The following is a 26,895-nucleotide window of genomic DNA, read 5'->3' as shown; positions in this document are numbered from 1 at the left end:
ATCTCAGGTTGATTCCGTATTTCTGGATTTCCGGAAAGCTTTTGACACCGCTCCTCACAAGCGACTTCTAATCAAGCTGCGGGCCTATGGGGTATCGTCTCAGTTGTGCGACTGGATTCGTGATTTCCTGTCAGGAAGGTCGCACTTCGTAGTAATAGACGTCAAATCATCGAGTAAAACTGAAGTGATAGTAGGTGTTCCCGAGGGAAACGTCCTGGGACCTCTGCTGTTCCTGATCTATATAAATGACCTGGGTGACAACCTCAGCAGTTCTCTTAGGTTGTTCGCAGATGATGCTGTAATTTACCGTCTAGTAAGGTCAACCGAAGACCAGTATCAGTAGCAAAGCGATTTAGAAAAGATTGCTGTATGGCGTGGCAGGTGACAGTTGACGCTAAATAACGAAAAGTGTGAGGTGATCCACATGAGTTCCAAAAAAAATCCGTTGGAAATCGATTACTTGATGAATAGTACAATTCTCAAGGCTGTCAATTCAACTAAGTACCTGGGTGTTAAAAATTACGAACAACTTCAGTTGGAAAGACCACATAGATAATATTGTGGGGAAGGCGAGCCAAAGGTTGCGTTTAATTGGCAGGACACTTAGAAGATGCATCAGGTCCACTAAAGAGACAGCTTAAACTACACTCGTTCGTCCTCTGTCAGAATATTGCTGCGCGGTGTGGGATCCATACCAGGTGGGATTGCCGGAGGACATCGAAAGGGTGCAAAAAAGGGCAGCTCGTTTTGTATTATCACGTAATAGGGGAGAGAGTGTGGCAGATATGATACGCGAGTTGGGATGGAAGTCATTAAAGCAAAGACGCTTTCCGTCGCGGAGAGATCTATTTACGAAATTTCAGTCACCAACTTTCTCTTCCGAATGCGAAAATATTTTGTTGAGCCCAACCTACATAGGTAGGAATAATCATCAAACTAAAATAAGAGAAATCAGAGCTCGAACAGAAAGGTTTAGGTGTTCGTCTTTCCCGCGCGCTGTTCGGGAGTGGAATGGTAGAGAGATTGTATGATTGTGGTTCGATGAATCCTCTGCCAAGCACTTAAATGTGAAATGCAGAGTAGTCATGTAGATGTAGATGTAGATCCTCGTATGTAGCTGAAACTGCACAAACCGAAGTCAGTGTACAATAAAATGGAACGACACAAATGAACTGCTAATGTCAGTATCTATTATTTTTATTTCGTTGTGATTGCCTATGTACGCCAAATATCATGTTGTTACAACTCTCAGTTCTATCTTTTATCTCGTTTTTTGTATCACTTTACATAAGCAACACCTCTTAAACCTATTCTTTAGTCGTCTCTTCAAGTACTAATTTTATTTTATTAGGACTGTTTCCTTAGTTTCAGTTTTTATACAGGCACTGCTCCTGGAGTTTGGTGTTAATGTTTATTCCTGGTTTACTCCCTTTATTTGTTGTTCAACTGTCTATCTTTAAATTGCATTTCCACTGCACTGTCAGAGATTTCACTAAATATTATTATATGACAGCCAATCTCTGATCTGTCACTGTGAGAAAATAGCTATGCGCTCTGTGTCGCGCAGCGATTCTCTCTGGACTTTGCAAATACTGGAATTTATTGTTGAAAGTCAATCATTTTGCGAAATTTAGAAATTCTAAAAGACAATGAAAGGAGGAAGTCGATATAAGTTAAATACGAATGCTAATTACTGATAATTAATACTGCTTGAGAAGAGTATGGAAAAATACATCCCTGTTAAATATAAAAACATTACGATTTTTTAAAGTGATTCTATTTGTATGGTTCCCCTGTGTTGCACACCGCAATAGAACTTCTGACAGATGGACTTTGGTAGTACTGTGCAGAGAATAATTTTTCTCACCACAAAATTGTTTTCTTACTTTTTGAGGTTTAGATCGCACGGATAACGGATAATACTACCAAATTCCAATCTCGTGTCTTGCGATTGCGTAGACAAGTTCCGAATTTTCTCTTACAGGATATGCAATTTGTTTTAGCGTCCGCGACGAACTTCACAGCGTTACGTCGAATAGCAGAAGAGTAATATCGCAGAGTTTGAGAGAGGAAGGGCGCCTTAGTAAGCAAACTCATAACTACACGAACATTACCTGAATTCTAGGAGATTACCCTTGATATTTCCAATAATTTAAAGATAACATCAAAGAATAGGATAAACGAGAAACAGTTTTCTTATACAGGGTGGAGAAAAATTGTGTCACGAAATTTTAACCCTGGATAGCTGATGCCAGTAGGAACCAAAATCATTAATCTTATATAGATCGAAAAATCACAATTTTAAACCACGGAAAGTTGGCGCCACGCGCTCCCATTGGCCACGGAATTGCCACATTGCTGGCTGTTCTGGACAACGCATAGCCGCAAATGCTTTGCCCGCCGGAGATCGCGACGTATCTAAGGCGGCCCGCGCGCTCGGAGGTAGCGCGCCAGCCTTCCAAGCTGGGGTCCTGGGGGCGAATGCGCCACGTTCCCGACGTATCCATTGTTGTTTCACGATAAGACGTACCAGGAACAAACCCGCCAACAGCTGTTATTTCACATACAGAAACAATTTTACAAATTGTATCGGCCCTGAGAAGGGCCTTTTTTGTAGCTAGCACATAGCTTACTTAAAGCAGGTGTTCGAACTGGCTACTCTCTGACGCGACAATGCCTGGTAACGTCGAACGGTGTTTTGCCGAACTCTTTCAAAGATTCCTGACGTTGCCCAGAAGTGACTGGCGGCTTGTGTGAGCCAACAACCATAGCGGTGGCAGTCAACCGACGAACGGCAAGAGGACAAGCCCACGGCTAATAGGAGTGACTGACGCCAAGTTTCCGTACATTGAAAATGGTGCGTTGTGGACCAACGCAGCATTACTAATTTTGGTTTCTACTGGCATCAGCTATCCAGGGTTAAAATTTCGTGCTACAGTTTTTCTTCACCCTGTATATTAGAAAACCTCAGTCTAGACGAGGAAAATTTTACATTACAAATATTGTAACTTCTTTGACGACAATATTCGTTTACATTCTGATGCCTTGAAAGCATAGAACGTATTACCTAAATAAACTTATCCTGTAGAACATATGCAATATCCTTCTTTTCATTGTCACGTGTTAATCGTCGAGGATAGCGTCCGCCGTACTGGAGAGAGCTGTTGAGGGCAGAAACTGCAGAGGAAGAGCGAGACGGAAACACATCCGTCAGACAATTGAGGACGTTAGGTATGAGTGATTTTCTGAGATGAAAGTAGTTGACATGGAGAGAATTCTGCGGTGGCTGGCTGCATTAAATTAAATTCACAGAAGGATGATGACTCAAAAATACGTAAATAAATTTTGACTTTGGGAGTTGGGAACGGTAAAATACACTTGCAGTGGTGGGAATGAGTTCCCCCTCCCTCCTCCATCAACTGGTTTATTTAGCAGCATATTGTGACTCGCTTAGCTGGCTGATGTTGCTGAAGAGCGCGGACGACGTGGTACGCCATTTGGAAGCGTTGTAGTACAGTTAGGGGCACTTTAGCCAGGGACAACCCGCGCGCTGTTTTGTAGGCAGCATTTGGAAGTACAGTAGTTGTCGCGAGAGCGGAGTGGCAGGTGGCGCGTGGCTCAGCGGCAGGCTACTGCGGAGCAAACAGCCCGCTAATCCCTCTGTTTGCTCAGGGGACTCCCGGCCCCAGAGCACAAACATCCTCCGCACTCGTTTGCAAACGCCCTTCTGTTTACTCTTTCGTTGATCTGGCTTTGTAAAACTTCCCTTTCCCAACAGCCCGTCCGTGCCCCTACATATGTTAATTGCATGCAATCAAAAATAAATAAATAAATAAATAATAAATGCCCGAGTGGATGTAGTCATCAGAGGTATGTCAAAGTAATACTTTGATTCCTCAAGTTTTTCTTCGAAGCATTAAACTGTATTAGTTAAGTGGTTTGGTATCTCAGTTGTTCCCTGTAAAGTCCTTTTATTTGCTGAAGATTAGCTAATCGCATCGAAGTATCTGCAGAATACCATCTCACTGTAAAGAGTATCTCCAGCGACTGTTTTTGGCAAAATGCAGTACTAATCGCCAGGGTACCCGTCCGAATGTTTCACACTTTTACAGTGTTGAATAACGACAGTATGTGGAAAAAGTGTAGTCGCTTCAGTCGGCATGTATACATCATAAATATTGGGAGCAGAAAAGGGCTCTGAGACCATCTAGTTTGATAATCACAGCGTCTATGACTGGCTTTAGGGAGGATCCCCCGTTTCGAACAATGTTGACTTGCTGTTCCAATATACACTACTGGCCATTAAAATTGCTACACCACAAAGATGACGTGCTACAGACGCGAAATTTGACCGACAGGAAGAACATGCTATGATATGCAAATAATTAGCTTTTCAGAGCATTCACACAAGGTGTTCTAGGCGCTACAGTCTGGAGCCGAGCGACCGCTATGCTCGCAGGTTCTAATCCTGGAATCCTGCCTCGGGCATGGATGTGTGTGACCCTTACGTTAGTTAGGTTTAATTAGTTCCAAGTTCTAGGCGACTGATGACCTCAGAAGTTAAGTCGCATAGTGCTCAGAGCCATTTGTGAACAAGATTGGCGCCGGTGGCGACATCTACAACATGCTGACATGAGGACGACGACGTTTGCAGCAGCACGGACTATCAGTTCGGAGACCATGGCTGCGGTTATCCTTGACGCTGCATCACAAACAGGAGCGACTGCGGTGGTGTACCCAAGGACGGACCAGGGTGCACGAATGGCAAAACGTCATGTTTTCGGATGACTCCAGGTTCTGTTTATGGCATCATGATGGTCGCATCCGTGTTTGCCTACATCGCGGTGAACGCACATTGGAAACGTGTATTCGTCATTGCCATACTGGCGTATCACCCGGCTTGATGGTATGGGGTGCCATTGGTTACACGTCTCGGTCACCTCTTGTTCGCTTTGACAGCATTCGGAACAGTGTACGTTACATTTCAGATGTATTACGACTCGCAGCTCTACCCTTCATTCGATCCCTGCGAATCACTACATTTCAGCATTATACTGCACGACCGCATGTTGCAGGTCCTGTACAGGCCTTTCTGGATACAGAAAATATTTGAATGCTGCCCTGGCCAGCACAGTCTCCAGATCTCTCACTAATTGAAAACGTCTAGTCAATGGCGGCCGAGCATCTGGCTCGTCACAATACGCCAGTCACTACTCTTGATGAACTGTGGTATCGTGTTGAAGCTGCATGGGCAGCTGTACCTGTACACGCCATCCAAGCTCCGTTTGACACAATGCCCTGGCGTATCAAGGCCGTTATTATAGCCAGAGGTGGTTGTTCTGGGTACTGATTTCTCAGGATCTGTGCACCCAAATTGCGTGAAAATGTAATCACATTTCAGTTCTAGAATAAAACATTTTTTCCAATGAATACCCGTTTATTATCTGCATTTCTTCTTGGTGTAGCAATTTTAATGGCCAGTAGTGTAGTTGGAGAGCCTCTACAGTGCTGTTCGAGTCTAGAGAGAACACGAAATAGGCTGAGGCGTGAATGAAAATATGGACTGAGGTGGGAAGTCTGTACTAGTCCGTGCAGTTGTGCAAAGCCGCTGTGCCAGGGTGTCTTACTGATGCTCGCTCCTGCTTAGTAAGCAGGAGACACGGATCCGAATCTTGGTCTTATTACAGATTGTCAAATGTCGTTTCAGTTTGCACTTGTGTATGAGACTTGAAGAGGTCTCTTGAACTGCATAGTTTCTTTGATAAATGTAATCGTTGTGATAAGTATATGTGTGCGACTGAAGAGAACACATCTTTAGAAAGAACCGAACGACGTGAAATATTTATCATGGATTTATGATATATCATTGCGTATGTGTTTCCATGTGCCTAAAAATGTGTTTTGCATTCGGAATGTTTGCCCTGGCTTGTACCACGGGCAGAGGACCACATAACTTATAAATCTAAATCGACAACATTTTAACTACAGTATGCATGTTATGGCATAATAGAAATAGGTAAATCAGAATTACTGGTGACAATGACAAACATGTTGTCGTTCCGGGAGGACATTCATTTAGAAAAGTCTACTAACACGAGGGTCAGAGATAATGGATTGCAGCAGTAGGCAAGGTTATTATCTGTGACAATTCTGTATACAAATAATATAGTTAATAAGTTGATGAAATGGTGTTTGTAATAATGTAACGCCGGAAATGCATATCCTCCTATTTCCATCTATTGTACTATAATTTGTTTTCCTTATTTTTGTTACCTGAATATATGACATTTCTGTGTCTTTACATATTGTAATTGTTTTACTATTTGTATATATATATTAATGCATTTATGTCGATGTATAATTGGTTTGTTTCGTAAATATTGTTTGTATTTTTACGCTGGGTCTTGTCTAGGGAAAACTGCTATCGAACGATTACATCGATAGGTCGTGTGAAGACTCAAAGTGTGTAGGATCTTTGGTAGTGTTAACTCTGCCGCGTGGAGCGCGGGCAGAGCTGTGGGAGTCTGGCTGGAGTAGCGAGTGGAGCAGGTGTGTTGTGTGACGCTCCCGCGAGTTGCCGCGCTTTCGGGGTTTGGCAGCATGTAATTGCGCTCGACTCGCGATGATAGTTTCTGACATGGTGTCGCGGACGGGAAGCATTAGCTGGCGCACATCAAGAGCCCGTTTCGCCTGGTGACCGTGTCGAGAAGAAGGCGCGCCAACATCTAGCTTCTGCAACAGCGACGGCCGACAATGAGTGACTGTCGCCACCTCCTCGATCGACGGCTTCAAACCTTCAATCAACCAACAAGGAAGACTAAAAGCACGTAAAGTTTCAGAACTGTATGGCAGACCTCAGCTTTTCAAATTGTTCCATTTGCCTCGCAAAATTACAGCAACTTAGCATGAACCTTTGTTGCTCATTGTCCCAATTGCATTGCCAAGCAGGGTCCCTTCCTTTTCCGAAATGAACCCGAGTGTCGTTGAAATTCAAACGCCAGCATAATTCCATTTCACTGCTTTAATTTCAAAGTTCAATTTAAGTATTCATAGCTGGCTAGAATAGTTAGATTATACAAGCACAAATTAAGAGTGCGAGTTTTGTTACCGTATTTTAGCTTACCTGTGACTGCAGCTCAGCTTGGTACGTACTAAATTTTACTATTGTTAATTGTTCAGAATCGTTTAATTCAAGTTCAAAGTTAAATCTTTTCTTTCCAAATTGCGTAGATTCAAGTAGCTTTAAAAATGATTGTTGAGGTAGTCCAAGACTAACTGTATTTCGATGTGCTTCAGAAAGAAAGCTCACTATTAACTTCAGTCACTAAATTAACTTTCGATTTTCCGATTTCATTAATTCTTTTGCTAAATTAAGTGTAGCGAAATTTATTACTTCTGAAAAACTTTCAGTTTTCAGACTACACGTGTCAACCTTCAGTTGCCACGCTTATAGTGCTAATTATATGTGTAATAACCTTTCTTTTTCAGTTATTATAGTAATTGTCCATAGGACTGGCGACCGTAATTTCCCCCAAATCTCAAATATCTAATTACCGCTAGTTGATTGTTAACGTAACGGCCGCACATTTACTTTCTTTATTAACTTTATCCCTACTTCAAAATTAATTTCCACCAGTTTCACTTGCATTTTTCCTTTCATTTAGATGTAACCCTTTCCTCCCTCTTTACCGACAGGTTAACTTCGGTGACGATTGCTTTTCCAAAATTCCCATTAGGTACACGCGGTTTCATTTTTCACTGTCATTAAGGTCGATAAGTGAGGGGGAGGTTACAATAAGATAATGTGATAAAGGAGTCTCTTAATCGTGACTGACAGCTTATCTTCTTTTTTGCTAAAATATTCGATTACGAGTAAGTTTTAGCGCAAAATCGGTCTTCCGTGTCAGAATCCGGTTAAAAAACGTTTCTAACGATACCTCGTTCATCCCTGTGCGATTGCAATGTGTTGAAAAAGAAAATGAGATGTCGACTCAAGAAATAACACATATGATCACTTGGAATTTCAAACTTGCGAGAACAAATTGATCGAAACGAAAATAATTATTAGTAAGTACCAGTTCCCAGAATTATTGGAGTATGCTGAACCATTCTAAATTATAAGCATATTAATAACATAGTTTAATAGACTGCATAAAGACAAATTTCCGTTTGTTGCATTTTCACGAGGAGATTTCACGTGTCGTTCCAAACTAAGAAGAGGTTGAAAATACGGCTTCAGTTGTAAATTTCTGTATTTTTACGTGACCGGACTTTTTTAAACCATAATCAGGTGTCGTAACAGTGCTGTGGTCCCCAAGCGCCGCGTGTACAAGGCGCGGTGTGCTGCCTATGAGCGCTGAACAGGTGTTCTAAAAAATTGCATTTCATCTGACTGCATATCATTTTTGTTTCTTTTTCTCACAGTACACGATTCGCTGCTATAAATTAGCAGAGGCACCGCCTTTGTTTTATACAGTTTTAATTTTGTGCTTTGCTAATTCCATTTCTCAAGATTTTGTTTTTGGTTCCAAATGTTGAAATTTAATGGTTTTGTCTACGTCTTTGTCTACATCCAAACTTAAGTCACTGTTTAAATAACTTTTACTGGAGACTTGCTCAAGTGTGTTGTTTTCGAAGACCGACTTTTTCGATAACATTCTTAGATCGAATAGGAATTTTTCATTGAGGGCCGTAACTTTGGTTTAGTAGCAGGTATTTCTAGACTGTAGTGTTTTCTTCCCAACTCATATAAGTTATACGCAGAGTGTAGTAAGTGTACCTGTGTATTTTATAACGCAATAAGATCATTTGGATACATCACAGCATTTAGATGATAGTCCATTTTCAGGTTTATACTTTCACGGACTTCCTTCTACCAGTTTCTTGTGGGATCTTCGATGTAGATGTTAAAAGAAGTTTGTGACATGTAGTATTCCTGTCTAACACACTGATTTACTGTTTTCTTCTTCTTCGGTTTTAGTTATTGATTATTATTTTGTCATTGTAATGCATCTTGGTTGGGAGGAGTCGATAGAAAGTGATACACGTATTCTAATTCTCTGGATTTATTTCCGTACCAAAAGTCAGAAAATTAATTCTCAAGGTAAATTGATATTCTTCTGACAATTAGTGCTTCATACACAGTAAAGTCAGCCTGTGGCAACTTCATAATAAACGTATAATAGTGGTAATGTGTGTTAGTGCCGGTATGATTACTCCATCATCTTCGAAGCTCCAACCAGACAAAATGGTCCTTGAAGATAATGACTATGTTTTACTTGGTTAACGAATGATTTCTATTCTATCATTCATTTCTGATAAAGCTATTCTTCACTATTGCTCGACCTCACTATACTCGTCCAATGTGGCAGCACTCCATCGTCACTGTTAATACTTCTCTGTGTCTCTGGAAACAGTTCAGATGAAGGAAAGCCAATGTGTCTTACGTCTTTAAAAAACTTTTTTTTTTTTGCAAAAGGTAAGTCTTCGGCAGTTTCTCTCGGTTTTCAGACGCCTGTCTTGGGGTTCTCATTCCACGGGTGAAAGATAGCGACCTCCAGTATCTATCAGAAAAGCCGGCTTTCTGCCTTCAACCGACAGTAGTGCCTTTCGCTAAAAATTCATCCTCTCTCCACCCTCAAGAAATTTTTCTCCCAGAGGTCGCTACAGGATGCTCTAACTGTTGTCCATCTGCATGGCAGTGCCCTGGGGAATCACAAAGGTGCATGCAGGGCACGTCTGTGGGAACTGCCGCCTCCCGTCTAAAAAGAGCTCAGCAGTGTTCCTGACTGTTCTGGTGTTTGACTCTGCACTTATATCTGCCAGTGTTCCTCCAAAACATTCCATTATTTCCATATTTCGTATTAGCATGCAGTTGTGTTTTAGTTTATGATGGAAGCTGACAGTCACACTGGGAAGGGTAGCCGCGCGGTCTCAGGGGCCTTGCCACAGTTCGCGCGGCTGCCCCAGTCGGAGGTTCGAGTCCTCCCTCGGGCACGGATGTGTGTGTTGTCCTTAGAATAAGTTAGTTTAAGTCAGATTAAGTAGTGTGTAAGCCTGGGGAGCGATGACCTCAGTAGTTTGGTCCAATAGGACAATCTTTTCATATATATGTGTGCTTTTCTGCAGAAGAGGCGTGGTCTACCCTTGCTTGCCCATTTTTTTCCATAGTCTAGGTCAGATGTGATAGTCTGACCTCGCAACTCAGAAATAAGATCATCAACTACCTTCATTCCCTGATTTTTTTCTGTTGCTGCTCCGCTTTCGTTACTATATAAATTTGGGCTTTCAGTGTGTTTCAAGTTTTGGGGGTGCAAAAATTTTATGATACTGTTTCTTGTTGTTTCACTTGTGATACGCTGACTGAATATATAGCAGCCTCTAATCGCTGCTTATTTCTAGACAGTAACAGTTAAGGACTTCCACCAGCTTCCAAATTGCAACAAGTATGTCGTCCTTCATCTCTAACGGAGTTTTTATCAAATCCCAAGTTGCATAGTGTCTTACATGACTATCTTACATGATTGCTCAAAATACGTTCTAGACACTAGCCTTATGTCACAAACTGCTTTTAGATTTCCCATGTGATCGATATTAGCTCGCTAGAAATAAGCAATCTAAGGAAGAACGAAGGACAGAAACATCAATGTTTGTCCATTATTGACGATGAACTGCTCTTCAATATCTTATATCTCTGTTATTTCATTTTCAAACACAGTGTAAAATATCACATCCGATTAACTTCTTACGTCACTTATGCTGCTGGCTGAAAACCTTGTAACTCCTGGTGTACTCGTGATGACAATAGAAGCTGACAGGTGGCCATGCTAGGCTATTGGGTTCATCTGCCATTCAGTATTCCCATTTTTAGAAAGAGAAGGCTGTACGTTATTTTGAAGAGACTGCGAGCTGTCGTTGCTGTGATCAGACCACTTGCTAAATACATTAATGAAAATCTTTCTTCATCTGTTGAGGTGATTGTTAATTCTCGCAACTCAACATCAGTCAGTGGTCTAACTGCCATAGTGTCACAATTGAAACTGAGAAGAAACTGTACAGATTGAACCAACTGAGAAATGCTGAAAAATTTCTAGAAAAAAATCGAGTGAGCAGGTAATTTTTGCAAACACAGAGGTTTGGTTGATGGTTCAAACTAAGGTGGAGCGATAAAAATAATTATTACCATAAAGTACAACAGAAAACTAAAAGATATGTCACAGTAGAGTAATGAAATTTATGCTGGGTCATTAGCATCCCAATTTTATACATGTCGCAATTAAGGTTGTTGACAAAAGTGCTTAAAATATTTTAAAGTATTTGTGTGCCTGTATCGCTCATGCATTTGCAGACAAAATACCTACATTCGTAAAGTTACCTGGGTATTTAAATAACGAGAAACGAAATTTACAACCATTTTGGATCATTTAGATCACAACTGAACAGCAGGGTTAAGAAAAAGTCATTACTTAATTAAATAGCGCCAGGGATGTGCTGCCATCATCAAGAGATCGAATGTCGCGTTGACGTAGAAGAAATAAAATACAAATGTTGTTTGGCGAAAAAGAAAAAAATACTTCATATTGCACAAATATCGTGTTCATTTTATTATACAATGATCGATTTCGAGGCTTGTAGAGCCATGAAGAGGTGCACCTTTCCGCAGTAAAAATATAAGATACACCAGTGCGTTATGTAGTTTTCTCCATTTCGTTGATTAGACAGTCTTGCCTGCTTCACAGTCGTCTTCAATGTGTCCTGGGTCGTCCTCGATCACTTAATCCTTTCGACATGTAATCCAGTTCTGCCTTGGAAATATGATATTTTCCAGGCTTTGTGAGTGGTCGGTCCAATTCTGTTATTTAATATTTTAATTTGAACCAATTCTATGTTTAGTTTTCCGCCAATATCTTCCATCAGTATCCAATCCACCATGTCGCATTCTGTAATACTTCTTAAAAATCTCATTTCTGCCTATTTTACTCAGATGCTTTAGAGTGGGCATCAGGGCATCGCCGGCAATGAGCAACATAAATAGAGCTATTAGTTTACAAAAACTTATTTTCGTTTCCTTGCTAACTTTATTTTTAAATGGACCTTGATGCTCCCACATAAAGCTTTATATTTGCCTAATTTCTTTATAATGTTCTTGTTTCTATAGAAACTTTGTCACAAGAAAGATATTAAAAATTCTATACTTACTCTAAAATGATGTGCCCTTTGTCACAAGAAAGATATTAAAAATTGTATACTTACTCTAAAATGATGTGTCCTATGACAGTCTACCTGACAGGATCCATTCCTCTAACAGCTGAAGATTTCAACAATAATAAGATTCGCATTAATTCTGCAAACTATTTCGATTTCTGTAACTGTGTTTCATTTACTTGAATTGTTATATAGTTGTCTGAAAATAGGAGAGTATTTCAGCGGACATTGCTTTATAATACAAAGGGGTCCAAAACAATATATCCACAGTTTAAAAGTCCCTAACTGCCAAACTAATTGACGGTGTTGTCTCATCTTTGGCAGTGTAATAGTTTGTAGTTCCGGCAATCGCCACACAAGCGTTGTATTGCAGTGTTTTGTTTTGTCAGATGACAGTCGCCAGATAGTCAGTGTTTTGTTCTTAGTAGCACTTAGTTACTCGAGTAAAGATGGCTGGCGTATGGCTTACATTCGATGAAAGGGAGTCAGTTTTGAAGTGGTATTTTAAGTACGAAAACATTAATGAGGTTCAATGGCAATGGCGAAGTGAGTATCAAACAGACCAACCGACATGTTTTTCGACTTGTCGCATTCGAGACAAATTAGAAGCCGAAGGCTGCGTTAAGGATGTACACAAACAACTATCTGGACGACCTGTAACAGTAATAAGTCCAGCTAACTCCCGTCTTGTGTTACAACAATTCACCCGCTCACCACAGAAGTCTGTGAGACAGTGTGCCCGTGAAACTGGAGTGAGTCGCTCAAGTGTTCGGCGAATTTTGAAGACAGCAAAGTGGAAGTGCTACATCCCACGATTGCTACACGCAATGAACGAGGGCAACCCAGATCGTAAAATGGAGTACTGCAAGTTGTTTACTAACATGGTGCGCAACGATGAAGAGTTTGCAGAGACGATTGTGTGGTCTGATGAGGCACAGTTCAAACTCAATGGTACAGTAAATCGCCAAAATTGCATCTACTGGGCCGCCGAAAATCCGAACGTCCATGTAGACAAAGCCGTGGATTTGCCAGGAGTAAATATGTGGTGTGAGTTGTCTTACCGGGGCTTTATTGGGCTATTCGTCTTTGACGGCACAGTTACCACTGAGGTGTACCTTCACAAGCTTCAGACATCCATTTTGCCTGCCATCCGAGACTTGTATGGAGACGGAAGAGTTTACTTGAAACAAGATGGTGCCCCAGCCCACTACCAAAGTCGTGTTGGGGCGTATCACCACGAAAATCTACCAGGAAGGTGAATAGGCCGTAGAGGTGCTGTGGAGTATCCACCACGTTCCCCATACCTAACTCCTCTGGACTTTTACCTGTAGGGACCCCAAAAGACGTCGTTTATCGACAAAAGCCACGCAAATTGTATGAACGTCGAGAATCCATCGTACATTCATGTGCAAATGTCCAACTGAACACGTAGGAGTCAGTAGTTCGTGCTGCAGTTCAGCGACATCGTTTGCGTGGGGATGTTAATGGTGACCTACAGTGATAACTTTAAGCTGGACTCTAATCTACACTTTCACCAAAAATGAGACAACTCCGTCAATTAGTTTGCACGTCATGGACTTCTAAACAGTGGACACCTCTGTATAATTCTTGGATCCACGAGATATTTTCATTTCTTTAAAATATCGTCGTATGCATATGATAAAGGCTGGATAATAAGACACACTCTTGTCTAAGTCTTGTATTTGCTAGAATTCGTTCACATTCCTTAATTCCCGTGTCTGTGAAGCATGGATCTTGCCGCTGTTGAGAGGCTTGCGTGCCTCACTGATACGGATGGGCGCAACATACATGCAACCACAATGGAAGAGTGTCTTTTTAGAGGGCAGACAAGCGTATGGCTCCTGAAGGGGGGCAGCAGACTTTTCAGCAGTTGCAGGGGCAACAGTCTGGATGATTGACTGATCTGGCCTTGTAACATTAACCAAAAGGGCCTTGCTGTGCTGGTACGGCGAAAGGATGAAAACAAGATGAAACTATAGGTGTAATTTTTCCCGAGGGCATGCACCTCTACTGTATGGGTAAATAATGATGACATCCTCTTGAGTAAAATATTCCGGAGGTAAAATATTACCCCATTCGGATATCCGAACAAGGACTACTCACGAGGATGTAGTCGGCACGAGAAACAAAACTGACGTTCTACAGATCGGAGCATGGAATATTAGAGCTTTTAATCCGGTAGATAGGCTAGGAAATTTAAAAGGGTAAATGGAGAGGCTACAGTTACTTATTCTGGCAATTAATAAAGTTCGGTGACAGGTATAAAAGGACTTCCGGTCAGCTGAATGCAGGGTTAAAAATAGAAAATCGAATGGGGTAATGCAGGAACTGGTGTAATGAAAGAGAAAGCGACGTGGTAGAATTTTGCACACAGCATATATTAATCATCTTTAACACTTGGTTTAAGAATCTGGAAAAACGCTTCTGTTTGTGGAAGAGATCTGGAGACACTTAAAGATTTCATATTGATTGTATAATGGTAGGACAGAGATTTAGGAACTAGACTATTCATTGTTTCCAAGGGCAGATGTAGACTCTGAACACAATTTATTGATTTTTGTCTGCTGGCTAAAACTGATGAAAGTGCAAAGAGGTACGAAATTAAGGAGATAGAATCTGGGTAAGTTGAAGGAACTAGAGGTTGTTGAGAGTTTCAGAGGGAGCATTAGGCAACGTTTGGAAAGATCAGTGGAAAGGAATATAATAGGTGATTGGGTAGCTTTGAGAGGTGAAGTAGTGAGGGCAGCAGACGATGAAATAGGTTAAAAGAGAAGCCCATGTAGAAATCCTTGGGTAACACAGGGATATTTCATTTAATTGATTAATGGGGAAAATATAAAAATGCAGTAAATGAAGCAGGTGAAAGACAATACAAACGCTTCAAGCAGGAATGACAAGATGGCAGAAATGGTAAGAGGACAAATGTAAGGATTTAGAAGCATGTTACACTAGGGGAAAAATAAATACCACCTACAGTAAAATTAAAGAAGTGATTTGAGAAAAGATAAGCGGCTGTATGACCATCAGGAGCGCAGACGGAAAACCAGTCCTAACCAAAGAATGGAAAACTAGAATTTTGAGAGGGTATACAGAGTGTCCATACGTCGAGCATGAACCGGTAGGCAATGTTATAGAAGCAGAAGAGTACATAAACAAAAGTGAGATGATACTGTGAGAAGACTATGACAGACCATTCAAATACCTAAGTCTAAACGAGGCCCAGGATTAGGTCATATTCCGTCACAACTACTGAAAGCCTTGGGAGAACTGGCAATGACAAAACTCATCTGCTGTGCAAGATGTATGAGACAGATGAGGTAACCTTAAACATCAAGAATTATATCATAATTCCAGTTACAAAGAGAACAGGTGCTGACAGGTCTGGATATTACCGATCTATCAGTTTAATAAGTCATGGTTGCAAAACACGAATTCATAACAGGATAATGGAAAAACTGGTAGAAGCCGACCTCAAGGAGGATCAATTTGGATTCTGGAAATGCATAGGAACATGTGAGGCAATACTGACCCTACGATTTCTCGTAGAAGATAAGTTAAGGAAAAGCAAATCTACGTTAGTAGCAGTTCTAGAGTTAGGGAAAACTTTTGAAAATCCGGTCTAGAATATTTTCTTTGAATTTCTGAAGATAGCAGGGAAAAAGTACAGGGAGCGAAAGTCTATTTACAAGTTGAACAGAAACAAATTGTCAGTTGTAAGAATTGAAGGGCATGAAAGGGAAGCGGTGGTTGAGAATGAAGTGAGGCAGTGCTCTAGACTGTCTCCAACGTCATTCAATCAATATACTGAACAAGCAGTAACGAAAACAAAAGAATAATTTGAAGTAGAAATTAAAGTCCAAGGAGAAGAAACAGAAACTTTGACGTTTGCCGACGACATTGTAATTTTGTCACAGACAGCAAAGGACTTGGAATGTCAGTTGAACAGATTGGACAGTATCTTGAAACGAGGATATAATATGAATATTAACAAAAGCAAAACAATGACAATGAAATGTAGGCAAATTAAATCAAGTGATACTAAGGGAATTAGATTAAGAATCGAGACACTTGTTAGATGGTTTAGCTATTTCAGCAACAAAGTAACTAATGATAGCTGAAACAGAGATGATGTATATGAAATGTAGCCATGCGTGGAAGTGAAATACGGACGATAAACAGTATAGACAAGAAGATAACAGAAGTTTTCTAAATGTGGTGCAACAGAAGAATGTTGAGGATTAAATGGGTGGATCACGTAAATAATGAAGAGGTAGTAAACAGAATTGAGAAGACAGGAAATTTGTGGGATAACTTGATAAAAAGAAGGGATTGGTTGATAACATACGTTCTGTGACATCAAGGCATCGCCAGTTTACTATTAGAGGCAAGTGTGTGCGCGCGCGTGTGTGTGTGTGTGTGTGTGTGTGTGTGTGTGTGTGTGTGTGTGTGTGCGAAGTGGGTGGGGAGGGTGGTGTAAAAATCGCATAGGGAGACCTAGGCTTGCCCAGGACTGAATGGCATGGAGAGTTGCATCAAACCAGTCTTCAAACTAAATAGCAAAACAACGCAAGATGAAATTAATATTTCTATACAGAATCCTTGTTACCAAACTTTTGTAGTGACACCATTTTTTACAGTTTACCACAGTTTCATTCAGTTTACCCTCTTCTCTGTTCTTTGTTCTATTAACTGTCTAAAGTTGCACGTTCTTCCTTTTAGAAATCCACTTTGCTTTTCTCCCAGCATACAATCTTCAAGAGTCTTCAATGTTATTTATTATTTGGGAATGGGTTTTAAATCCTGTATTCTATAATTTTCGCAATTTCTGTGCTCTGTTCTTTTGTACAGATTTTTAACTACTGCTGTTGACTAACAGAAAGATGTTTGGCAATTACCCAAGCATTTGTTGAAGAGATGTACAATACTTAATATGCATATTATTCCACTTTATTTGTTATGTTTCACATTGCATCAATGTAGTCCAGGTGCCTCCCCATTTTTGAAGCACATAATACTATATCTAAGTCCTATGCGGTCGCAGGGACTACCAGAACTTTATTTCCATGGGAGCTATTAATTTCTGTTTTACTCACTTAGTCGTCATGTCACTGTTTTTGTAATGTTTTATCCATTGTCTTTCACTTGTTAGGTTTAATCTTGAAGTATATTACTCATGACTTAATTCATATCGAAGGAGCTGCCACTTATATCCAAATTGCGGCCTCCCATGTGCTTCACTTATTAAGTTATTCCATGCTTTTTCGTGACCCCATCTGGTTATATTCTTGGCACCTGTTCTTTTCTCGTTATACAGATTGTATGGCATTTTATTTTTTAAATATTTTTCGCATGCTTTCCATTTTTCGTCAATTCCTTGGTTTACTTCTGCTTTCCATATTCTCAAACCCTTTTCATTTCCTGTCTTCATTCACTTTATTAAACTTCATTTATAGTTTCATCGCCTGTATTATATTATCCCATTTTTGTTTACACCTTCATCAGTGTTTATTTCCATTAGATACAATGTAATTCTACTTTATTAAAGGTTCTTATTCTTCTTACAGGACGCACACCATATACACTTCTTGATTTTCTTGTTTAAATTTTGGGTTTCTTTTCCTCCCTTTTCGATTATCCTATTTTTTCATATTACAATGTAGTGGCCTGATGAATCCTCACTGCCTCTGTTTACTGTAACACCTGTAGTATGGAACTAAACTTATTATTGACTATTACATAATCAATTAATAGTATTCGTTAATTTCAGTAGGTTGAAAGCTGCGAATTGGCTAAGTTCTGGGCCATTTCATTTACTATCGCTCCTTAGAATGTCCCCATAACATGTGGAATATGTATTTCGCCTTATCGAGCATCTAAATCTCCACTAATAATAGTTTGGGCAATTTTGTTACATTTTTCTATTACATATTGTAGTATTTTATAAAACACTTTTGTTTCGTCTTTTCCCCTTCCCCAACAGCGTATATCGCTATCATCGTCGTATGTTATCTCTCCATTTTAATATTTGCTGTTCCCATTCTTTAATTTATGTAGGTAGTACTTTCTAATTTCTTCTTGCCGTTTTGATCTATTAACATGGTTAATCTGCACCGAAGTCTTTCTTTCTATATGTCACTGAGTATTGGTCAGATCTCTCTTTCCTTTCAACTTCCCTTTTGTTTCAGTTGTGGCAGCTATATTTATATATTACTTCTTCAGTTCTTCTAACACTTGTTATTTCGTATTTATGTCTTCCACATTCCATGTGTCACCCTTTAAAATATATTTCATCCCAGGTCCAGGTCGAGTGCTTTCATCATATCCAGATCGATTAAGCGTCTGAGGGAAATTATATTTACGTTAGGGAGATATCGTCACTCTGAACAACACCGTGCTGGAAGAACAGGATTTGATTTTGGGGCTCCTTCTTTTATAATGGCTACCTTCACTACAGTTCACGAGCGTGTTCCACTCGGGCTTTTTATCGGCAACCACGTATACATCCACAGTGCCATTCTCTGTTAATTAGACCCCTGTGGTAAGAGTTGCTGTTTCCGGTCTTTATGGCGTTGGCGGAAGCACTTGGTCCCACGTTCCCTCGTCGATTGTCGCAGTCTTCACTTTAATCTCTGAAAGAAACACTCACAGTTTGCTATCACCAGTTTTTTATATTTTTAGACAACATAGTTGTATGGAGATAAACTGGAATTAATTTACTTATAGTCGATTATTCAAAATGACAATCACAATCGCACTATAGTTACCAACCGTGCACAGGCAGAGTGACGACTCCACCGAGCGACCAAATAGTGTAAATTGCCCTGAAGATTACCCCATCGCGGGTTGAAACCGGTTGGCGGCAAAATAAATAATGCAGTTGTGACTTTCATTTTGAATAAAGGACTATCACCAGTGCAGGTGAACCAAGGATTTTTAAGGAACGAAGATTTTTTTTTTTTTCTCAACTGGTGTTGAATCGGCTACGGCGGAGTCGCGATACGTATTACAGTGTGTTGTATATGGAACAAATGCCATAGATATATTACCAGCCCATGCACTAATACGAAGAGTGTGCATACTACATACATAACACATGTTGTAATAATGACATACCATATTTATAGAGTGATATTTTCTAAGTTACGTATTTAAGAGTAAAATGATCCTTCCTTTACACGAGGGAGACCGAAGAGTCATTTGTTACTGACTTATGAAGTCATTATTAAAATATGCGAGACTTCTACTAATAACCGCCCCACTGCCTTCCGTTCTGAACTGCGGACAGCCCTGTACAGCAAGTAGTATTACACATGCTCTAAAGGTAGCGTCTTTTATTAGTAATCAAAACGTCCTCGATCCTGGGTTCGAAATCCTCCACCACTTAAATTTAGATTAACAACCAGCATTAGGAGGCCGCAGACTTTCGGCGTAAGATGTCACCCTTATTTTTCCAACGGCCTTGCCAAATAGAACTGAGGAGCGGTCAGAGGTTCATGGCACTCTCTTATCATTGGGGTGGGAAACTGCCCCTAAAGACGGAAGAATCAGCAATGACCAACGTTATGAGGATGCAGAGATAAATGGAAACCATTGCATTAAAGACACATAACGTGTATTTACAGGATATGTGACCTGTAATTGAAAATCATGATGATCTCTCTATTGGCAAAAGAATGCCAAGGGGGAGGTGACCACGAGAAAAGGAGTCAATAACCAAGGAAAGAATAGCGTTCTACGGATCAAGGCGTAGAATTTCAAAATGATTTAAATGGTTCAAATGGCTCTGAGCACTATGGGACTTAACTGCTGTGGTCATCAATCCCCTAGAAGTTAGAACCACTTAAACCTAACTAACCTAAGGACATCATACACATCAATGCCCGAGGCAGGATTCGAACCTGCGACCGTAGCTGTCGCGCGGTTCCAGACTGTAGCGCCTACAACCGCTCGGCTAGTCCAGCCGGCGTAGAATTTCGGAAGCTTAAATATGGTAGGGACACTAGAAAATCTGAAGGGATAAATTTAAAGGCTCAGTCTAAACATATTAGAGATCAATGAAGATGAATGAAAATACGACAATTATTTCTGGTCAGAAGAGTATAGAGTAAAATCAACAGCATCAGAAAATGTTGTAACGGATGTGGGACACGTTATGAATAGGAACGTAGGGTAGAGAGCATGTTACAGTGAACAGTTCAGTGATAGGTTTATTCTTGTCAAAGTCGACAGCAAACCAACACCGACAACGAAAGTTCACGTATACTTGCTGACGACGCAAGGTGAATATGAAGAGATAGAGAAAGTATATGAGGATATTGAAAAGGTAATACAATACTTAAAGGGAGATTAAAATGTAATAGTCACGGTGGATTGGAATGTAGTTGTAGGGGAAGGAGTAGAAAAAAAGTTTATATGAGAATACGGGTTTAGGAGAAGTGATGAGAGAGGAGAAAGACTAATTGATTTCTATAATAAATTTCAGCTATTAATGGCGAATACCCTGTTCAAGAATCACAAGAGGAGGAGGGGTACTTGGAAAAGATCGGGTGATACGTGAAGATTTCAGCTAGATTACATCATGGACAGACAGAGAGTCCGAAATGAGGTACTGGACAGTAACGCGTACACAGGAGCAGATATAGATTCAGATTACACTGTAGTAGCTGCGGTAGTGATGACGAGTAGGCTGAATTCAAGAGATTAGTTGGGAAGTGTCGGTATGCAAAGAAATGGGATACAGAAGTACTTAGGGATGACGAGACACGCTTGAAGTTTTCTAAGATTATAGGTACAGCAATGAAGAATAACTCAGTTGCTAGTATAGTTGTAGAGGAATGGACATCTCTGAAAAGTTCAATCACAGAATTTGTAGGGAAAAACGTTGGTACAAAGAATTAACCGCGGAGAATCCATGCGTAGCAAAAGAAATACTTCACTTGATCTATGAAAGAAGGAAGTAGAAAAAGTTGAAGTTCAGGGATACGGAAATACAAGTCGGTGAGGAATGAAGCAAACAGGAAGTGCTAAAAAGCAAAGAGGAAATGGCTCCATTAAAAGTGTGAAGAAATGGAAAAAGAAATGACAGTCGGAAGGATTGATTCAGCACATAGGAAAGTCAAACCAACCTTCCGTGAAATTAAATGCAAGGGTGGTAACATTAGGAGAACAACGGGAAAAGCCGTCTATGAGGCAGAGGATTTGTCAGATGTGATAGAAGAAGAAATAGGATTCGATTTAGAAGAGATAGGGGATACAATGTAAGAACCAGAATTTATGCAAGCTCTTGAAGAAGGGATAGATAACATTCCATCAGAAGTGCTAAAATCATTGGGAGAAGTGGCAATAAAACGACTATTTACCTTGGTGTGTACAATGTACGGATCTGGGGAAATACCATGTGACTTTTGAAAAGATATCATTAACACAATTTCGAAAACTGTAAGAGTTGACAAGTGCTAGAATCATGGCTTAATCAGCTTAACAGCTCCATCCAAGTTGCTGACAACGAAAATAAAACTGAAGATGCGCTAGATGACGATCAGGTTGACTTTAGGAAAGGTGAAGAAACCAGCGAGGCAATTCCGACGTTGAGGTTGATAATGGAAGCTCAAAAACGGTTCAAATGGCTCTCAGCACTATCTGACTTAACATCTGAGGTCATCGGTCCCCTAGAACTTGGAAATACTTAAATCTAACTAATATAAGGACATAACACACATCAATGGCGGAGGCAGGATTCTAACATGTGATCGCAGCGGTCGCGCGGTTCCAGAATGAAGCCCCTAGAACCACTCGGTCACAATGGCCGATGATAATGGAAGCAAGACTGAAGAAAAATCACGACACATTCATAGAATATGTCGACCCGGAAAAAGCGTTCGATAATGTACTTGTAAAATAAAGCAAGATGTTCAAAATTCTGAGAAAACTAGGGATAAGCTATAGGGAGAGACCAGTAATATACAATATGTACAAGAGCCATGAAGGAATAATGAGAGTGGACTACCATTGACGAAGTGCTAGGAATAAAAACGGTGTAAGACAGGGATGTAATCTTACGCCTCTACTGTTCAATCCGTACATCAAGGCATCAAGGAAGCAATAATGTAAATGATGGAAAGCTTCAGAAGCTGAATTAAAATTTAAAGTAGAAGGATGTCAGTGATGCGATTTGCTGATGACACTGCTATTCTGAGAGGAAGTGAAGAGAATTACGTTATATGTTGAATGGAATGAGCAATCTACTGGGAAAAAGATATTGATTGAGAGTAAATCGAAGAAAGGTGAAAGTAATAAGAAGTAGCAGGAATGAGAACAGAGAGAAACTAACTTTAGGACTGATTGTGAGGTTAGTAGATGAAGGAATTCTCCTGCCTGGGCAACAAAAGAACCAATGAAGGTCGGAACGAGGAGGACATCAAAAGGGCATTTCTGACAAACTGAATCTACTAGTATCTAATATATGTCTTAATTTGAGCATGAAATTCCTAAGACTATACGTCTGTGAAATGCGGTACGGAGCTGGTGTTGAGTGGAAAGGTACTGAGATATAACGAATTTATTAACGTTTCTAAAAAAACTAACTGTATTATTAAAAGGCAATATCCAATAATAAAATTAACAATTTGCCTCCAGAACTGAAAAGCCTCAATTTCAATAACACAACTGATGCAAACACCTCAAAACGGAAACAGTACAAAATCACTTCCTTTTAGTAAACAATATTAACTGAAGCAAAAATACATTTGCATTCCAGATAGCAAAACATATGATTAAATGAATATCAAATGATCAAATATCAATCACCGTCTATTGCCAGTAATTATCAATACTCCATTGCCTTCGCAGTAGCCAAAATGATTGACAAATGTGGTTCAAATTTATGATGTTAGAGGCGATGGCATAGGCAACGCCAGTAGCGATAATTCCTCCTTCTCTACTAACATAGGACGGCAGTTGTCTCTACCACAGTTAAATATTTCAGTCATGTTACACAGTATATTTAACTGACCACAGTTAACAAAGATTCAACTCGTAAATTATTTAGTAAAAATTAAACATACTAAAAATGTAGAAATGTACACACGTTACGCAGGAAACTCTGAACTGACTGTTGAGGCATAAAATTTTCCTCTATTCTTTTTAAAGATACAAACAGTTTAGTTAACAGCTCGAGCTTGTGATACTAGCAAAAGGCAGCTATAGACATGCCTCAGAAATAAGGTAGATAGATTAAACAATTTTGACTGACTGTAAAGTACAATTCGTAAATCAGGAGAATTACTTGTGCATTCTATACCCTTAGACTCTACAATCAGTTTTTAATAATGACAGCCACTAGCCCACACACTCTGACAGAACTGAACTCCAGTAATACCAGGAAAAACCTTCACAAATAACGCATTTATATAAATACATATTTACGTACATATTTATATACGTACATATATAACAACGGGCAACCAGGATACGGAGTCAAAATAGCCACCACGCAACTTTAAGTGACGTTCACACTAACCCCCATTGACTATCGGTTGGTTAGAGAGCTCCGAGAGAAGGATGTAACGAAGATTATCGGTAGTCGGAAACCCACAGGTATCGTCCAGCAGACGCCACCGCATCCAGTACTTGCGAAGGTCAGAGCGGACTCCAACCCGGCGCCACAATGGACACAAACTGCTTGCAACTTCAGTAGCAGAGGACACGTCAAATACTGTGCGTCCTGCCGAAGTAGCTTTTAACGAGCAATGTTCACGGCGGTGACCAACACTCGGCCCCGGCCAAATCCGCACTGAGCAACGAGCCATGGCAGACGCTTGGCCACAACAACGCGCCGCCTAACTTGCGCTACTCGCCGCCCGTGCCAGATTCTCCCTTTCTCCGGGTCGCCACAGCCCTTAACTACCATCTCTTCCAACCTGCCCGCTATCGGCGACAGTAACGCTCCATGCGCTCTTGCGGCCAGAGGTACTCCACGGGAATCACGCGAAATTAAACGCGGGCGCAGGGCACAATCTGAGGCAAAGCATTGTATGGTAGTGAAACATGGACGGTGGGAAAACCGGAACGGAAGAGAACTGAAGCATTTGAGATGTGGCTCTACATGCGAATGTTGAAAATTCTATGGACTGATAAGGTAAGGAATTAGGAGGTGCCGCGCAGAATTGGAGAGCAAAGGAATATGTGGAAAGCACTGACAAAGTGGAGAGACAGGATGATTGGGCATCTGTTAAGACATCAAGGAACGACTTCCATGGTACTCGAGGTAGCTGTAGAAGGCAAAAACTTTAGAGGAACACAGAGATTGGAATACAACCAGCAAATAATTGAGGACGTAGGTGGCAAGTGCTACTCTGGAATGAAGAGGGTGGCGTAAGAAAGGAATTCGTAGCGGGCCCCAGCAAACCAGTAAGAAAACTGGTGTCAAAAAAAAAAAAAAACCTGTGCGGTATATAAAGCCACGGAGATTGTAGGTCGCTACGTCTAGTGAGATATCCGTGACGGGGCAAACGGCACTACCGTCTTATACTAAATGACCTGAACGTAAGTTGCAATTGAATGTGTTGCTCTACTGTGAGAAAATTTATAGTTTGTTGCAAGCAGGGACTGAAACTAACAGAAATCTGTTACGTTTTTCTAAGTGACACATTATCCTGTGCTCATATGTTTCTTAAACCAATTTGCTACAGGCACTGCACTCGTACTAAATACAGTCCCAACACAGAGCTATAGCGTCAGCTACGGAAAAACAGTTAACAAACAGGAATTCCTGTGGGGCACTAACGGCTTCAATAGCGTGAAGTATCCAGTTTCTTAATAAGATGGAAATAAAGTTTTAAGGATACACTCTTTATCTAATTTCCTACATAATCGCCACTCAAGTTGAGACACTTATTATATTGTGGCACAGGTTATTCAGTACCGTCTCTGTAAAAATCTTCTGCCTAACGTTGCAACCATTGGTTTATACCGCCACGCAGTTGGGTGTCAGTATCAAAGCGTTGTGTAGCGGGCCATGTTTTCACTTCCAGAAAGTGGTGACAGTCGGTCGGAGCCAGTTCCAAATTGTATTATGGACGATCGAACACCTCCAATCGAAAACTCCGATCTGGATCTGTGCTACGATTGGCCATGAGTGGACATGTGTTGTCATGAAGATGCAAAACAAAAAAAAACAAAAAATGGCTCTGAGCACTATGGGACTTAATATCTGAGGTCATCAGTCCCCTAGAACTTAGAACTACGTAAACCTAACTAACCTAAGGACATCACACACAACCATGCCGAGGCAGGATTCGAACCTGCGACCGTAGCGGTCGCGCGGTTCCAGACTGAAGTGCCTAGAACCGCTCGGCCACATCGGCCGGCTGCAAAACATTTGCCCAAAGTTTTCCCCAATGCTTGTTTTGGGTCGCTAGGATTAACTGCGTCAGCGTTTGGCAATACCTCCCTGAGTTAAGCGCTGTCCGACGTTCAAGGAAATCAATGACAATAACACTGTTAGAGGCCCAAAAAACAGTAGCTCTGAATTTTCTTGCTGATATCTTTTGCAAATACTTCTTTGGTTTCTTTGGAGGATGTGTGTGTCTGCATTCCATCTACTGCCATTTTGTTTCACAATTGGCATCCTTCATGTAGGTCTCGTCTCCAGTTAAAATACAATCGATTATTTCGTTCCTATTTTTCTCGTAATCTTCGACGAAGGTCATTGCTGAAGCAGTCTCTGTTTTTTGTGGTCTTCCGTTATGATTTTCGGAATATTCTTAGCACAAAATTTGTTGTACCAAGATTCTCCACCACAGTTTCATGCACCAAGCTCCGTGAAATTTGCGGAATGTTTTGTGAAGGTTCCGTGAGAGCGAAACGACGATTTTCACGGTTTAAGTCAGGAGAACGCCAAAAGAAACCTACAGTCGTGATTGCTTGATTCCAATGGAGGTGGAAGTGTGATGGTATGGGCAACCATATCATAGTATTCTGCTGGTCTCATCATTACTCCCAAAGGCCGAGGTACAACCAACGATTACGTGAACATTTTAGGTGACCAGATGCACTAAATGATTCAAATGTTGTTCCCCAACAAGGACTCTATATTTTGGAACGATAAACCACCAATTAAAACAGCCAGGAAAGTACAATTGCGGTACGAGGAGCATGCAGCTGAACTCCAGCGCCTTCGCTGGCCAGCACGGTTCCCGGAACTGAATATTATCAAAGCCTTGTGGGCGATATTGGAGCGCAGACTCCGGAGCAGAATTCCGCCCCCCTCTTCAGTACAGGAGTTAGAAGATGTTCTAACCGAAGAGCGCATAACATTCCACTGGAGACTATACAATCCTTATATGCCAGAAATCCAAAGAGGATCGCAGCTGTATTGCCGACAAATGAGGGTCCAGCTATTTAGTAATAAACCATTCCCAAGTGAGTACAGGTATTCACATTATTTTGCCCATCCCCTGTATATTGGTATAAAAACCCAGCCATCCTGGATGATTTGCTAGAATTACGCTAAATATTATTTTTCTCATCATACGCATAAAGCGATATTCTGTAAAATATCTTTGCTAATAATAACTCATGTTTAGCTACGCCTTCATCCTGTTCATTAGAAAATGAAGGCTTCCTGCCTAAGATGACTTTAGAACAGTCTCTTTCATTTAACCTATGTCT

This window comes from Schistocerca piceifrons, chromosome 1 (genome assembly GCF_021461385.2).
Source record: "Schistocerca piceifrons isolate TAMUIC-IGC-003096 chromosome 1, iqSchPice1.1, whole genome shotgun sequence".
Taxonomy (NCBI): Eukaryota; Metazoa; Arthropoda; class Insecta; order Orthoptera; family Acrididae; genus Schistocerca; species Schistocerca piceifrons.
The sequence above is the reverse complement of the archived record's forward strand: the minus strand, read 5'-3'. Positions refer to the sequence as shown.